We start from the raw sequence: 18,064 nt of genomic DNA, 5'->3' as shown, positions 1-18,064 counted from the left end.
TATATATATATATATATATATATATATATATATATATATATATATATCGTTGCAAAAGGCTTGTATGAAATCGTGCCAGCAACAGTCATCAGTCACAGTGTGGTATTAGATGGATTCAGAGACTTTTTGAACCAGAAAGAACAATTCTGATGACAACATTTACCATGTTGTAATTTTTTAAAAACCCACTACATTCATGTTATGTTTAAAGTTTTTCAAAATTTGGCAGCTTTGTGTGCTATGCAGAAAGTTACATAAAGAAAGCGGGTCTGGAATTTTAGAGTTGGGTAGGCTGTTAGACACAGCTAAGTTAGAAAGGAGGGCCATCACTTACTTGTTATCTAAATGATCGGGTTCAAGTCCTGTCTGCCAGGACTCTGCTACCTACTCCTCGGTGAAGGGCTTTGTCTTTCTGAGTATCTCATTTTTCATATAAAAAGTGAAATTACCAACATCTACCCCAGGGAGGTGTGTGAGGGCTCACGATAATAATGAACACTAGGTGAACCCCTGCAACAAGCCAGGCTGTGTTTTTATATTATGCAGATTTCCTTCCACTGGAGGAAATCAAATAGGAGGGAAGGAAATCTGGCATATATTACAATGCCCCATTTGAGTCCCAGCTATGGCCATGGTCACCGTCAACATCCTTTGATGGATACCTGCTGCATTTTGACACTTCCCCATTCTTCACTGGTTAGCAAATTTGTTGGTATTAATATTCCAAAACAGAGCAAAGGACACTTGGCCAGCATTCAATATCCATTTATATCACATAAAGAACTGAGGTAAAGAACTGAGGTAAAAAATATTTCCACTACTGGTCTGTGACAACCAAATGGAATCCAGGGACTGTAAGTCAAGATGAGTGTTTCCCTGGCCCTGTTCAGGATCTGTGACTTTTAAAAACCTGAGTGCACCTTTCTTCACCCTATTCACCCAGGTAGTCACAAGGCTAGCTCTCCTAGGGACTTGGTGACCACTGAATGCTTTCCACACAGGTCTAGAACCCTGTCTTCTCCTTTCAGCCCACCTCTGCTAAAACTATCCTCTCCCTTACCACATCCCAAACTGCCCTTGTCTTCATGCATGCATCCACCACCAAGCCATCCACCCTTCTACCAATCTCTCCATCCACCCACACATCTACCCATCTATCAGTTTATGTATCCATTCACATATGCACCTACCCACCCATCTCCCAATCTATCCATTCACCCAGACACACATCTACACATCTCCCAATCTATCTATCCATCCACACATCCATACATCTGTCTAGCCACAGATTTACCCATCTATACATCTAACCATCCACTACCCATCTACCCATCATTTATGTATTCATCCATCACCTACACATTCACTCATGCATGCGTGTATCTATCCATCTCTCTACCTATCCATCCACCCGTCCATCCATCCATCCATCCATCCATCCATCGTCTAACTACCTAACCACCTACCTAACGATCCAACACCTATCCATCTAACCACAAGTGGAACATTCTATGCCTGACATGCTGTGATAGGCCACAGTTGAACAAACTGGAATAATATCTTCCTGGGCAGGATGTAGAGCAAATGCCAAGAATGTCTAACCTACATCCACGATGGGGAAACTCAGCAAACCCGAGTTGTTGTAGAAGAGCATGACCAGCACTGGCCTGTCTTTTCAAAACAAGCAAACAAACAAACCAACCAACCAACAAGTTCAGTGTCATGAAATACAGTGAGGGGCCAGGATACATTTTAGATGGCGGAGCAACACATGACACCCACAGGTATGACCCTAGACTGGATGGTGCTCAGAATCAAAACAATGCTGTAACTGACATTACTGAAGCAACTGAAAAAACTTAACATGGATGATGTATTTACGGTCAAATTGTATCGATGTTTAAATTCCTGAATGTAACAGTTATATATATAGTGCTGATGGAAGAGAATGCCTTTGTTTTTATGAATGCCGACTAATTTAGGGGGGATGTTTGTGTCCCACTCTCAAACGATTTTACCAAAACACAAAGGAGGGAGAGAGAGAAAGAGTAAAGAAGCAAGAAAGAACCAAAATGTAGCAGAAATATTTCTAGTTGGTGGCTCAAATGAGGGACATGTGAGTGCTGGTTACAGTGTCTCCTTTCTCTGTAGGTTTAAAACAAAGGCAGTCACAAACAGGCTGCTTTGATCACACTGGCTGAACAGGGCGGTCACACCCTGATTCTATGCACTGTATCTCTGTTAAGGTAACTTTGGTAGCAATAGCATTAGATGCCATCCGTGTCACCTTTACTTATATGAGTGTAACACCAGCCCCCAAACCCAAACCTTGCTTTAAAAACTGTTGTCAAATGTGAGTCGAAGCTGTACATGGTAGCTAATTCACACCCAAAGGCCTAGCACTTGTCAGGCCCAGGTAGGGGATTTACCTCAAGTCTGAGGTCAGCCTGAGCTACAAAGTGAGTTTATGGGTCAACCTGAACCTCAAAAAAACAAAACAAAACAAAACAAAACAAAACAACAAACAAGCAAACAAAAAATAAGCAAATCCCTGTGAGATGAAATTTCACACTGTACCCCATAAATGTGTTAAATTATCATTTGTCAGCTAAGCATTATTTATCGTTTATTGTCCCCATTGGCTGAGTCTGAGAGCTCTCTCTCTGTCTCTCTGTCAGTCTCCTGCTCTGGGATTCAGGCCTTTCCTGGAGTTAAAGTCTCCCCATTCCTTACAGTTCAATACAGAACTCCAAAAAAAAAAAAAACCACAAAGAAGATAAATGCATTATTTGGGACTGAATACACAGAACAAAATAGCACAGCACACATGTGACATATGACGCAACACCAAATAAAGAGGATGTGATAGTCGGTCATAACCTTTAGGGGATAAGAAGCAAGGCTTCCTTGGTCACCTCATGGCTGCCTACTTAAACAACTGACTTCACATTTCCCAGTACGCAGGCAAGAGGCTTAAAGATTCAGTTCCCTAAAGCTGCAATACAATTGATAAACATATGGATCCGAAAGCATTATGAGATCGCTCTCTAGCGAAAGGAAAGCAAAACAAAGCAGGAACTCTCTTGAAATATGACAGACAGTGCTACGTCACGCTGGCGAAACCGCAGCGGAAGGCGAAGTGTTTATGTGTTGCTGATGACTGTGCAAAATTCTTTTGGAGAACCATCTGGCAAATTGCATCGTGAGCCATAAAAAAAAATGTTCACATCGTTCATAAGCTATTCTCCCTCCTGGGGGTTCCCCCACCAAAAAAAAAAAAAAAAAAAAAAAAAAAAAAAAAAAAAAAAATTCAAAATAACAGTGTTATATAGTGGGGAAAATGTCATCAGGCATTCGCCTGTAGTTTGAATGGTGGTGAATGGGCAGTTAAGAATGATTAAATGGTAACACGCCAGCTAGAGGGACCCTGCTAAAGCCCTCAACAGGACAGCCCTGAAGCGCTTACCTAGCACCACTGAAACGCACGAGCCACAGTCGTGAGCACATGTGTCTATGCGTGGGATCACAGGGCTAAAAGGGAGCTGTCGAGGTTGAGGGTAGCTAACTCTAGAGCACAGGAATGAGGAATGGGTTCTCACGGACCCAGATGGTGCTGCTACAGGCCGTATAAGGGATTTGACCTGGTCGCCTAGTGACTAAAGGAGGAAAGCAGCGTGTCAGGGGTTGAGCTGGGACTCCCCCTAAGTTCACACATCGAGGCCCCAGAGCCCAGCACTATACACCATACATGCGGAGAGGGCCTTGAGGAAAGCGTTTGGGACAGTTAAAGGAGAGGGCGAGAGGGTTTCCTAATCCACACTCATGTGCCCACACACATGCAAAAATTCATATGCACAGCACACACGACATATACCATACATGCTACACACATACACACACACCCCATATCTCATATCCCCATCACATACACGAATACCACATTACACATACATACCATACACCTTACACTGCACACACCACACACACACACACACACACGCACACACACACACACACATGCACACACATGCCGCACAGATCGCCCACCACACACACACTACATGGATGGCGGAGACGTGAGCAGACTATTGTACACTCTCATTCACGGCAGTTAGAAGGCAGAAGCAAACCCACATGCCCAGCCAGCAACCAGTGAGCCCTGAAGACTCCCAGTGAAATCCACCCATCACAAAAAGGACAGATCCCACCTGCTGGCGGTAGTAGTCACAGAAAGTAGATGGGGACATGGTCAGGGATTACCAGAGCTGAGATGGTGGGAGTGCTTACTGAGCACAGCTCCCCTGGAGGAGCTGAAGAGGGTTCCGGAGCTGGAGCTGGCGGTTATGGCCACATAACAACTCCGATACACACAATGTCGGTAGACCATGCATTTGAAGGCTGGGTGTGGTGACAAGAGCCTTTAATCCCAGAACTCAGCAGGCAGAGGCAGGCAGATCTGTGAGTTCAAGACCAGCCTCATTTACATAATGAGTTCCAGGCCAACCAGGCCTACTTAGTGAGACCCTGTTTGAGGAAAAAAAAAATCTATACTGAAAATGGTTATGAGGGCAGATTTTTCTACCACGAGTTTTCCCACGATGAAATGATTCCAAAGGGTAATTTAAGAGGGGCGTTGGACAGGGCGGAGGGTGGGAAGATAGACCGAATTTCAGTCTGGGTCTCGAGATTCAACCCCAGGGATGATGGAGGCGACTTAAGGGAGAGTCTGGCTAGATTGAGGCAAGCTCTCCAGGCAAATGATTACTCAGCGTCCGCCCGTCCCACCCAAGTCCATATGATGGATGGGCCAGCTGGGAGGGACCCCATGAAGCCCCAGATCAGCTTTCACAATTGAAATTTTGGGACCTGGCTCCGAGCCCATCGGGTGGAGTCTTCAGTCTCCACTGTCTCTCATCCTTTCTTCCATCAGAAAAAAAAAGAAAAAGAAAAAAAGGTGGTGGGCCTGGGTTGGGCTTGTTCTACAAGCTTGTCCAAGATGTCAGGCTACCCCTCTGCCCAGTAAGAGAGTTAAGGACGCTTCTTGAGCACCACATGCTTGGGCTTTGTGTGGCTGGGGACTTTTGAGTTCCTCAAACTAGCCCTTCCCATGGGCTTTGGTGGGTAACATTTCCAAGCCCCTCTCCTAGGAAGAAAAACAAACAGCTGAGAGCCGGCATCTCCAGCTGCTGCACATGTTCCAAAGCCGAGAGGTGGGAAAAAGTTATCCAGCCCCAGATGGCTAGTTAAATGGGAAGCAACAGGCGATGGGAGGGAATGGGAACATTTCCATAAAGCCGTTTTATCAAGGAAATTTGAAAAGCCATCCCTGAGAGCTCGTGTGTTTTGCTTCGTAATTTCAATGTGGTGCTGTGGTCCCCGTGCACATCTGTGTGTGAGCATGTGCCATAAAACAGACCTCGTAAAAACCCACACACGCCCAGGCTGTGTGCGCAGGGCCCAGATGAGGAGAACAGAGAATTGGCTTGGTACTTGCTTCTTTGTGTAAAAACCACCTCCCGCGTCAATCATTTCTGGCTGCCCCATTTCCCCCACTGTACTTTTTAAGAATCCATTGGACACCGGAAGAGCCGAGGTCCGGCTTGATGTGATCACATGGGAGCAGAGCTCTGCGTGGGCCCAGGTTCCAGTTTCAACTAGTCTCCACTGCCTTTGTGGAAGCCAGGTAGAAATCATGAGTGGACAACGGGAGCTTGTGGGATAGGCTTTGAGCTAGGAACAGAGCAAAAAGCCCCTGCCACAACCGCCAGCACCATTTAAATTGGCTGACCCTTGTGCAGCAAATTTTGTTATTGTTGATGGTGGTGTGTGTGTATGTGAGTAGGATACATGTGTGTACAGCTACACATGCCTGTAGAGGCCAGAAATCAATGTCATCAATGTCGAGTGTCCTCCTCTATTATTTTCCACCTCGTTTTTTGAGACAGGGTCTCTGGCCGAACCTGGAGCTCACTTAACGGCTAGGTGTCTGTAGGTGAGCCTTCCATGTCCTCCTGTCCCTCCCATCCCACCACAGGGGTTCCAGGCGCACACGGTCACATCCGGGCTTTGATGTGGGTGTTGGCGAGTTGAACTGGGCTCCTCACATTTGTGTGGCAGGCCCATGACCCCGAACCACCTCCTCCACCCATCCCTCCTGATGTACTCTCTTCTGTGGGAACTATGACCCTCACTGGACGTCAGTCTTCTCACCTGTAGATGGAGACGACACCGTCTCACACTAGAAGGAACAACTGACCTATCTAATGATATGATCACTGCTGTAAGGCAGTGGTGGAACTGGTGGAGACCGCTCATCAACAGAGAGATCAGGGTGCTTGGGGTACTGGGCAGGTTGGAAAGCAGCCATTATTGCTGCTGGGCAATGTCTCAGGGGAAGGCCGGATGAGTACAGATCAGCAGAGAGTCTTCGTTCACCTGCACCTGACCCCTCTCTCCTGGCTACATCTCATTCCCGGTATTATCCTGTGGAAATACCAACTATGGAGACCAGAGCTAGGCAGGAACATCCTGACAAGGTTTCAGATCTGTGGCCCCTGGAAAACCGTTGCGTGTGGGAGGGTCATGGGTGTGAACTTGGCTCCTGAAAAGACCCCAGTGACTTCAGTGGGTGAGGCTGGAAACAGCACCAGCGGGTGGGTGAATAGCGGTACATATGGATGGAGTCCTTGAGAAGGTAGAGGGCTGTGGCCCTGCTTTCTGCCTTTGCCGCCACCACCCAAGGCAGTGGTTCTCACCTTCTTAATGCTGAGACAATTAAATACAGTTCCTCATGTTGCGGTGATCCCCCAACTGTAAAATTATTCCATCGCTACTTCACAACTGTAATTTTGCTACTGTTATGAACCATAATGTAAATGTTTTGGGCGATAAAGGTTTGCCAAAGGTGTTGCAGAACTGGCAGGTTGAGAACCGCTGACCTAAGGAGAATGGTCACTATAGACACTGCAAGGCAGTTTTCTCACATCCTTGACTCTCTGCCGGTTGCTCAAAGTGTAACTAAGCCATCTGCTGGATTCTCGTGCTGACATGGATGACCCCTCTTGTGGACCCAATAATAACAAATCATTTGCACATACTCACAGAGACCGGCTAACGAAAAAGTCGGGCCACTCCAAAATGGCATAACCTTTATCTAAAGACAAAATTATGTCTTTGCCCTCTTTAGAGCACCATCAAGGGTCTAGCCCAGGAAACCATTGACCATGTGGGTGATGGGTTCCATGGAAGCATGATCTATGCAGCCGGTTGGCACACCCTCAGTTCCTTTTGATACCAGGCACAGGCCAAGCTGGACTAACAGAAGGTGGCCTTTTGTCATAAGCCACAAAGAAAAGAAAAGAAAAGGGAAGGGGCTTTTTTCATCATCCCAGTATGGAGCAGTTTCAATCAGAGTGGGCCATTTTACAAGAGAAAGTGTGATCTGTGTAGATGCCTGACCCAGAAGAAGAGCTGAGAAAAATTCTCTCTCTCTCTACACTTGAAACCAGGGGAGACATTGAAGCCTGAAGGCTGACAACCAGGACCAATGGCTAAGAGAACTTGACATGATGGGAGAGTAGGTATCTAAAGCCGGGGAGGGAGGAGGAATCCTTTCTGGGTTGGGAGTCAGGAAAGGGCTACCTCTCATAGAGCCTGAGAACCCGAAGCCAGGACACACAGGCTAGCGTATCACAGGAGCCCTCTGCTTCTCTTTCCGCCAGCGCCTGGGCTCGAGGCAAGCCAGCCTCCTTCCTGGCCTTGGCCTGATGGAGAACTATCATTAGTTTTGGCTCTCTGCTGACCCCCAGGTATGGAGTTGGAAGCCTTAGCTCCCAGCAAGAGGGCTTTACTCCAAATAGGATGACATACTTATAAAATTGGGTCCAATCAAAGGTGGATCATATCATTAATGGAGCTAAGGAATAGTGGAGGTGGAGCAGATTGGTGGCACTGGGGTTCTCCTGGGAAAGAAGAGGTCACCAGAGTCTCCACAAGGAGTCCTCTGGAAAGCAAGTGCCTACACAGAAAGAAGTGAGGCCTCAGTGATAGGAATATGCATAAGGTGGCTCAGGCATGACAGAGCCTGGTTCACTGGCCCCTGGTGCTGGGAAGGTGGGCCTCATGGAAGAACGTACTCAGATAAGCTGCTTAAGCAGAAATGCGACAACATTTGATTCATGGCTTACTCTAAAAAATGGCAGTAGTGGGTTCTGGTTTTATCTCTGTGGTTTAGTTAGTAAACTCACAGGCTTCAAGAACCAAGGGAGGCCCCAAAGGAGTGTGTATAGATTTGCTAGCAGCTGGGACTCCTCTCCCTCCCCCCCAAAAAGGAGGAAGATGGAGCCTGCAAGCAAGGCCCTCTGCTCCCTCTCCATGCTGGCCTTCCTCCCATTTACAGAGTTGGGGCAGGGCTGATGTGCCCTAGTCCCCACCTTGCCCTAGGCTTACCCCTTCCAGCTCTGTCCCTAACTCTTTACTCCAGGAAACTCTGCCAGCCAGGATGCTGAGCCAGGTAGAGCAGTGTTTCAGCAGAGGCTAGAGGATACCCTCCTGGCACCCTGGGGATGGGGAGTTGCATGGATACAATCCCTCAGGGCTCCAGAAACCCCTCTGGGTGCCAAGCTCTCTGGGTTGCAGGGGGATTCCTGTGGCATTTTTTAAAGGGCTGTTTAATCACCAGCACCAACAGAGCTAGAGCAAATTGGAAAGAAGAAAAATGTGCCCCAGTAAAGCTCCCACCCAGACTTTTAGTTCCCTTCTCTTTATCCTTTTATATACATATTTACATAACGGTCCTCTAAGTGTATACACACACTGGGGGCTCTCTTTTCCCAAAATATGCTTTGCAAACACTTTCCTTTGCTGCTGACACACACACACACACACATACACACACACACACACACATGTATATATACACACATATTTTTAAAGCACTGCACATTAGGTAACATCTTTTATTAGATACCAGTCTAAGCAGAATCTTACACCTGGAGACACCTGGAGAATGACAGGACAGTCCACCAATCCAGCTTCCATCAGTAACATTCACATATGTCTCAAAGGCTGATAAGGAGCCTTCCCCCGACATCCTATTTTCTCAGGGAATATCTGTCTGATTATAGATAGAGAGAACTCTAACAGAACCCCAAACAACCAAACAATTGGCAAGGGTAACTCTGAGTGACTTCCAGAGAGGACCCCCACTCACCCTGGTAGCCAGAGAGTGGTCCCAGGTCTCTGGGTAAGTAATTAATGATAGTGTCCCCCAGGTCGTGCTTGGTCAGGGGCTGGTTCTGGATCTACTGTAGCATCACGTGACCAAGGAACTTATGACAAGAGTCCTGATTCCTGACTCTAGACCATGTCTACCATCCACTGCCTTGTCCTGCGTGATCCCACCATAGTGAGTCTGGCCAGAAGCTGTAGATCAGTTGAATAAGGATGCGGCTACGCACCTCTATGCAACAAAAGTATTTGTCCTCATGGCCAAATATAGGCTCTTCCCGGTCCTTTTCCAAGTAGAATACCGGTAGGGCATTAACAGGTTCAGACAGTCCGCTAGGCTTTCTCATCTCCTGTAGTGCTCCTATTTGCTTTAGAACAGAGAAATTCCAAGTCATTGGTTGCACAAGCCACAGACAGAAGTCAAGGGCATAAAATAGTGATGTCGGTCACTAGGGAAAAAAAACTCAATTCAGCTGAAGATGCTGAGAACATGACCCAGGACCGAGCTCCTTGTTCCCCAGCATGTATAAGCAAAGCAGGTCAGGCTGAGAAGCCAAGAGCACCATTGATGGCTGCACCTGAACTAACACCCAGAACTTCTCAGAGTGTCTCAGAACCGTCTGTTGAGCTCTGTGGGGAAGCACTCAGTGGGTACTTGCCTGGTACAAGGCAGGCAACGCGCAGGGGCACTTTAGATGTCACAGCCTGGAATGTAATCACCCACACCCCCATCTTGACGCTTTTCAAACATGAAGCTCAGGGAAGCTTAATTATTTTCTCCAGATGGCAGATGAAGAACGATCAAGCTGGGGTTGGAGAGATGGCTCAGCTAGAAGGCTCTGCTCTGCGGAGGGGCCAAGTTCAGTGCCCGGTGTCTACCGAGAGTAGCTTACAACCACCTGTAACTCCAACGCCAGGGCGGATCGGATGCCTTTGACCTCAGCAGACACCTGAGCTCACATGCATATACCTTCACACAGAAACACATATATTTATATACACATGATTTTTTAAAGATGAATTTAAAAAAAAAAAAAAAAAAAGGACAATCAAGCTAAGATGTGAACTCTGGTTTGCCGAATCCAAAACATCTTGCTAATTCTGTCTGTTTCCTGACTGTCTGCTCTACCACGAGGCCTGATCTCTATGGCTAGGGCCTCTCCTTGGTCCTCCTCCTCCTGTGTTTCCCATAGTGTGTGGCATTTGGCTGGCACTTGTTAAGTGATGAGCCGGATTTGATGAGGGCAGGCTCTGAGTCCTTGGGTGTGTCCACCAAGTCATGTTGCCTACAGGATTACCACGGAAATCCCAAGTGTTTATGACTTCTCACCAATAGGCTGGAAACAAAAGCATGCCGGTTGCTTGGCTTCAATCCCAGTCCAAACTCACAACCTCCTCAGCAGTCCTCGGCATCCTCAGGAGAAAGAGGAAAGGCAGGTAGATTGCAAAGTTGCTACAGCTGAGCCCTGAAGAAATGGGCAGACTGTGGAAGGAAGGCACTACCCAGTTAGAAAACTTTAACCTCTAGGGAGGTCTGTGTGCTATACACAGCCTCCAGTGTCCTTTGGTGTCCTGGCATAGACTCAACTCACTTGATCATTTCTGTGGAGTGTGGTGAAATGTGAGTTGGATTCTTAGTTATAACTGCCTCATGAATGCCAACAGGATTTGTGGGGCCAAGCACCAAGAGACTAAGCACCAACTTAGTCATATGGATGAGGTAGTGACACCCTGACCACAACAGTGGGGGAGGGGAGTGCATGGAGGGCTCCTATCCTCTTCCTGGATGGGGGAACTAAGGGGTGTGTATGTGTTGGGGAAAAAAAATCCTTTCCTCTTTTTGGATGGAGACACAGAAAATCACTTGTCCACAGTCAGTAGCAGAGTCAAGATTTGATCCCCCTCAGTCTAACTCCTGCTTCCCCACCAGGAAGTAGAGTCTACCTCACACCAGGAGCCTCAGGTAAGGAAGATACCATGCTCTCCTACACTCTTCTGTACTCCAGGCCCGAACCCCAGCCCTGTGGGACCATGGTCCACAGCACCCAATTCCTGCATTTCACTTCCCTGAAAGTAAACTGTTTTCTATATTCCTTTGCTGTTATGAGGATTGAATGATAACATACACCTGAAAACCTTTGAAAATTGTGAAGCGGGCAGAGGGTCTGGGAACTAGCTGAAGAGCACAGAGGCTGAAAGCAGAGCTGCCAAACACTTTCTCTCAAGGGTCAGGAAGTATATGTTTCAAGCTCCGTGGGTCACACAATGGCTGTTACTGCCATCTTGGCTGTTAGAGAGTGGAAGCAGCCACAGGTATATGTGTGTACAAGTGTGGCAGTGTTCTAATAAAACTTTATTTATAAAAACAGGTGGCCCTTTGCCTAAAAGAAGGACTCCAGCGGGATGTGGCTGATAACTCTCCTCTGCTCTTCTTTCCAGGACTTGACTGGTGAGCCAGAGAGAGAAGTTAACAACCCTGCTGTCGTGATGCCTTCTGCTTCTGTCCTTTACCTTTCTCCTCTCAAGGAAAGTCAGAGGCATTGTTCCAGGTGATATAATTAGGGTTGGGGGTGTCAGGGTGTCAAAGTTCTCCTGGGTCCTTTCTTTTTCTACCACTTCAGAGCTAAGACGCCATGGGAGGTGCACTGACAGGTGGGAAAGCAGATGTCCCTCAGGGGAGTGTTGCTCAGATCCAAGGATCCTAGGTGGACTGTCTCCCCTTGCAGGGCGCAAGTAAAAGTGTGGGCGGGTGAGGCCCTGGTTCTGTTCTCCGGGGAACCGTACACGTGGCAGCACGCGATGGAGCGGGGACTGGGTTGGGACACTGGCACGAGGCTGACAGGGAGGCTGAATGACAGATGTCTGCGCTCTTTGTCGAGCTGATGCAACAGACTGCAATGTTTGGCAGAATCCGGCGTGATGACATCTCCCTGACAACATCTGCATTTAAGTTGAAACAGCAACAAAAAACCAGTAAAGCTTGTTTTCCTAGCACAGGATTGAAAGCTCTTACCAGGAAGTGTGTCTTTTGAAAGAGATCTAGGGCTGGGGTGGGAAATGGCCATGATTGTTGGGGGCTGCATAGTATTCCATAATTAGAACTACATGGGCCAAACCACGGTTGCCCCAGCCTAGTATATGCTACGCCGGCCACACCACACCATGAGTAGTGTGTATTTATCTTTATCTCTTAAACCTGGAGCTTGTTGGCAGGATGAGTGTTGAGGGAGAATGGTGTTGTGCTTATTCTATCCATTAATTTAGTATTGGTTACATACAGGGAATGAATAATGCAAGAGGTAGATGGGCAGTGGTGGCACAAGCCTTTGATCTCAGCACTTGAGAGGCAGAGACAGGCAGATCTCTGTGAGTTCAAGGCCAGCCTGGTCTTAAAAAAAACAAAAAAACAAAACAAAAAAAAAAAAAAAAAAACGCTGTCTCGAAAAAAAAACAAAACAATAAAAAAAGAGGTAGTACTTTATCATGAAAGATTCTCTTAGAGTGGAAGGGAACAGAGATACAAACCAATAACTTCAATATGCAAATATGAAGAGGGAGGTCTCGATGCACCAGGGTCTCAGAACCTGGTCTGCTGAGCTGTTGGAGGGGATGAGCTCGCACACTTCACAGGTTGTACAAACAGCACGAGGGACAGCAAGAGGGATAAAGATGTCTCTCATTTGTGGCTGATCGTCACGTAAAGCTGAAATCCTTCATCTGGCCGGGGAGTCAGGAGGGAGGTTCTCTAGGGGGGAGGGAGGCTGTACAAGGTGTCCCTGAAGGCCTCTCGAAAGGCTGAGCCTCAGCGGCATGGGTGGGGATGGCACTGTGGATCTGGCACGGAGCACCTCCTCTGCTCAAGACTCGAGAGTTGGAAATGCTGTTCGGGGTCGGCCTGGAAACCCTCAGGACCATCACTAGGCACCTCTCTGTGTTCGTTAGGACAGGGTGGGGCATGGGCACATACCGCATAAGTGCAGCTCTATCTGCAGACAGTCACAGTGCTCAGGCTAAACCATAATCCTCTGCTATTCTCAGAGCAAAATACCTCCACGTGTGTTAATAAGAATAATCTAACGGTCACCAAGTTCCCTTCCTGTTCCAAGAACTAAGAGTTTTCACGTATTAATTTGTTTAATATTTACAGTGATCCTACCGGGGTGTGCACTACTTTATAAATGAGAAAATAGGAAATATTTAAAGGTTACTCTTCTTACCCCCCAAGATGACACTCAATGATGGAGCCTGGAGTTAAACCACAAGTTTGGCCTCAGAGTCTAGTGGGAACGGCACTCTTTTTACAATATGTGAAAGACACAGAGAAAAATAAAGCTGTCATTTGACCCATTATTTTTTAAACTATGGCTGTGTTCCATTCAGATTATGAAACAAATGACTGGGTTGGGACTATTTTAAAGAGTTTAAAAAATTGAGTGGATTAGGACAGAAAACCATCAGACATTTCAGTATTAGGTTTGTGTTTGGGTGCTGGCTATGATGTAAACTATACCTAAGGTCATGGTAAAAACAAGAAAAAAAGAGAGAAAGAAAAGAAAGGAAGGAGGAAAGAAAGAAAGAAAGAAGGAAGGAAAGAAGAAAAAATATAAGGGAGGAAAAAACCAAAAAGAAGTAAAGATATGACAACCTGGTCATATCTATCCGGCTGATTTTCCAATGAATAGTCTAATATCCATGTATTGGAGAGACACTCCGAGAATACGGGATATTGACAGATGAGCCAAAACTAATTTTCAGTCTCCATCATTCAGCTCAGGTGACTGCAAAGGACACCAAGAAAGAATGGCATTATCAATGACAGCAATAGTACCAGCTCCACTCCCGACTTTGTTTGCTGGGTGCCAGCTGCTTTCCTAGGTGCTTTCGATATATTGACCACTTACCCCTCACAGCAATCCAGTTTGGCATGCAGAAATGCCAGTTTCCTCTGTTTTCAACATAAGGACCATAGTACAGAAAGGTCAGATGACGTGGCCATCATCCCACGGCAGTGAAGAAGCTAGATTTCAAGCCCAGATGGGCTGGCTCTCAGGTCCAGACTCATGCCAGTGTGAACTACACAGCCCTTTCTGTCTTAATACTCACTCTGAAGACAATAGAGTCAGCATGTACTAAGATGAATATGTGTTCATATCCTCAGCTGAGTAACTCTAAGTCTCCCAGCCAAATGTTCTTGAAGGGAAATTCCATATTCATATCTTTTAGATACTTGATTAAGATGAAAATAACCATCTTCCCTCCCCACATAAGTGTTTTTCCAAGGTTGTCTCGTTCATTCGCTTACTCATCCACTCACACATTTGAAAATATGCACTTGAAGAATCAAACCAGATAGATGAAAAAACTGCAAGGCAAAAAACTAAGTACAACAGCTGTCTTTGTTCTAAAAGGTGTCAAGGCTGTTGGTGGAGGAGACTGAAATACACCGAGATGGAAGTAGGCAAGAACGGGGCTAGGAAAGGCAAATGTGAAGGCTCCAAATGGAGCCCAAATGAGATGCCCCCCCGAAAAAAAAAAAAAAAAAACCCTTTCCCTGTGGTCTCTGCACTTGCTACAGGTCTTCTCTCTGTTCCCATACAACAGTGTGACAGCTCACTCTGGCCGTGTTAATTGCTTCCTCAAAAGTGACTTTAATGACGTAAGATTCACAGCCTCCTCAGGGAGAAAGCCGACTGACTCCTCACGCCCGCACGCCTCCTTCTGCAACCGAGGAAGGAAAACTCTCTCAGCCATCCTCAGAATCAGGATGCTGAAACACAATCAGCCATGTCCCTGACAGTTGCCACAAATGCAGGGTGGGACGTCACAGGCGTGTCTTAATAAAGACGGGTGCTGTCACACACTGACCGCCAAGATGCATGATGGGATCAGAATGTACAGCACAGATGTGTGCTCTGAGAGCAGGTTTCAGGACCAACTCGCTTGAAGCAAAGTGACTGAAAAGTGAGCACTCAGTTCAAATGACACTTGGCCAGCTGTCCCCTAGGCTGAGGACTCCAAAGATCCCACTTTGGGGAATGGGGCACTCTTTTTTTTTTTTTTTTTTTTTTTTTGCATAATTTGCTAGGTAGCATAAGCTACATTGTGTGTGTGTGTGCGTGAGAGAAAGAGAAAGAGAGAGAGACTTTAACCTCACCCTGAGCAGCAAACACCCCCCACACCTTTTTATTCCCATGATTGAAGATGATGATAGCAATGGTCTACTATGGCTGCTAAGAAAGAGTTAAAGCCAAGTGTGGTATCATATGCCTATCACCCCAGTACTCAGGAGGCCGAGATAGAGGACTGCCAAGAATTTGAAGCCAACTTGGGCTACATAGTGAATTCTAGTCCAGCCTGGGCTACAGTAAAGGATAACATGTTGGGTTTGGATGGCAAGTTCTACCCAAGATGAAGCATCTACAATGAGAACCCTGGAGGCAGCCAGGCAGGCAGACTGTGGGTCCCCCTGAACCACCTTCTCCATTCCCCGCCATCTTGGTATTTGCTAGGAAGAAGCATCCTCGGGAGTATTCAGTCAGGTGATCAAAAAACCCTCTTTCCTAAGACTGGGAAAAGTCTCTTCAAGGAACTGTGCTCAGTGCTGCATTTTCCTTCTGATGGGAGTGACTAGTGTTGCCTGCACTTCCATGGGCTTCTCTCGTGACACCTCTCCCAGAGGCCAACAAGAACCTAGGGGAGGTGACAGTGGCCACATCCTCAGAAGCCAAAAGACTGAGTTCCAACCCACTCGTTTTTCATTGCACACAGGCATTACTCCAAAACATACAGGTTCAAAGGTGACAAGAATAACCCCCAAACCCTGCTCAGTTTGAACAACTTGAGCAGCCTGGCGGCAGTTTCAGGGGATTGGGAAACCACATCCCACCCTCTTCTCTGAAGCTTCCAGGATGTCATCATAAATCCTGTCCAGCCACTAAGCCAAGAGAGCCTCTCTTTGTCACGATGCACAGCTAGCTCTGCGTCCCTGTTCTGAATGGACATCCATCTTTATCCACCTTTGGTCTCAGTTCCACCCACGACTCAAATAGAACCCGTCTACCCTTTTCCTTGTGCAGCCCTTCAGATATCAGAAGAGAACTCTCCTCCCCTGCATGCTTCTCTTGAGATGAGATGGTATCCTTCCACTCCCACCCTCAGCCTCCAGAGTTCTTTCCTGGGTTCCTTCTCCTCCCTTGTCCCTCTCCTAGAAACCCACTTTGGTCACCTAAAAGTTCCTGTTCTGAGCAGTTGTAACACCATGGTTTCCCTGCTGGGCTGAAAGACTTTCCAAACATTCCAGAAATTTGTTATGGTCCTGGAAGCCAAAACCACAAAACCCGGATGCCAAGCTCTCACCGAGCAGCCCAAGAACATGTTCAAATCATCCCCTGGCTGGCTTGGCCCGTGGTAGACCTTGCTGAACACCATCGTTTAGTCCCTGGGATGAATCATGAGTTTCTCTCAGTGTTGCTGTTGGCCATCCCTCAGTGCAGTGCTTGGTGAGACAGGAACCACCCCTGATAGCCTGAGTATGGAAACCTGAAGGCACAGGCAACACCAACTATCCCATTACAATACCCAAGTGGCTTGTCCCACTTGATGGGGAGTGAGTCAAGATCAGGGAGGTCCTGGGCATCTGTCTCAGGGTTTCCGCAAAGGGTCATCTGCAAAGGCTGGACCTCCAGAGGCTTGCCCTCTAGTTAACTCGGGGACCCCACCCTGAGCACTCCAAGTCAGCTCTGCCTGGACAGCAGTCTCATCCAAATGACCCCACCCTCCTTCAAGCCACAGCCGTTTTCCCAGAGTGCAGCTTCAGCCCCTATGTACCCCCTAACCCAGTGCCCACTGCACTTCTGCTTCACTGGGCTTTAGTCGCCTAACCCTGGATCAGCCTCCAGAGTGGAAACTCCTTCAGAAAATCCCTGGCTCTTATTTAGCTGTGTCTCAGTCCTAGCACAGAGCTGGTCACAAGGTAGGTTCTCGTGTGACAGACAGCACCTTTGGCTTACTTTGCCAAACTGTCTGTGTCTCCATTTAGAAGAGAACAAGAAGAGACTGCCAGAGTCTGGCTCTACTAGGCCCATCATAGAGTGATGAACTGCAAGTGGAAAACTGGGCTACTGGGAGCACAAGGCCAACGGGTTCCCATTGGATCCCTTTCCTGTCTCTTCTTTCCTCTTCTTTCTTTCTTTCTTTCTCTCTCTCTCTCTCTTCCTCACTCCCTCCCTCCCTCCCTCCCTCTCTTCCTTCCTACCTTTCTTTCTGACAATATCTCTTCATATAACCTTGGCTGCTCTGGAACGCTCTCTCTGTAGACCTGGCTGGCTTTGAACTCACAGACATCCACCTGGCCCTGCCTCCTGAGTGCTGGGATCAAAGGCGTACGCCACCACTCCCAGATCCTTTTCTAAATTTTCCAGCTCTGCCTTGACCTGGCTACAGGAGGTGCTCCCTCCTCCCCCACACCCCACCCATCAAAGAGGCCCATCTCATAAACAAACATGGAGGAAGAACCTGGTTGAATTGAGATAGAATCTATTCTAGTTCCTTGTAACTGCAAAGGGAAGCAGGCTTTCCCAACCATGATTAACCTCAGCAGCAAAGGACTAGGTGACTATTTTGAAGATGTCCCAGGCTAAGAGCAAAGATAAACCCCAGCCTGCTCAGTACACACTGTAGCCCAGAGGTTGGAGAGGCCTGGAGTAAGGCATATGCCCCATGATGATGCAGGGAAGCCACCCTGGGAAACTGGATCTGTTCCTACTGGCTTCAGATGTTCCACACCCTCACACGAATACAGGCAATGCTACTGAAGATCCATGGTCCAGTCAGAAAG

At 47.3% G+C, this 18,064-nt stretch overlaps 1 protein-coding gene across 1 annotated transcript in view; it reads right to left on the bottom strand.

Moving 5' to 3' along the window:
* Scara5 (scavenger receptor class A member 5) overlaps window positions 1–18,064 on the bottom strand; it is an 83,909-nt gene that overhangs the window by 49,447 nt on the left and 16,398 nt on the right. The gene's annotated exons all lie outside the window — the stretch shown is intronic.

Source organism: Psammomys obesus, unplaced genomic scaffold, assembly GCF_907164565.1.
Source record: "Psammomys obesus unplaced genomic scaffold, mPsaObe1.curated_primary_1811, whole genome shotgun sequence".
Lineage (NCBI taxonomy): Eukaryota > Metazoa > Chordata > Mammalia > Rodentia > Muridae > Psammomys > Psammomys obesus.
The sequence above is the reverse complement of the archived record's forward strand: the minus strand, read 5'-3'. Positions and strand labels throughout refer to the sequence as shown.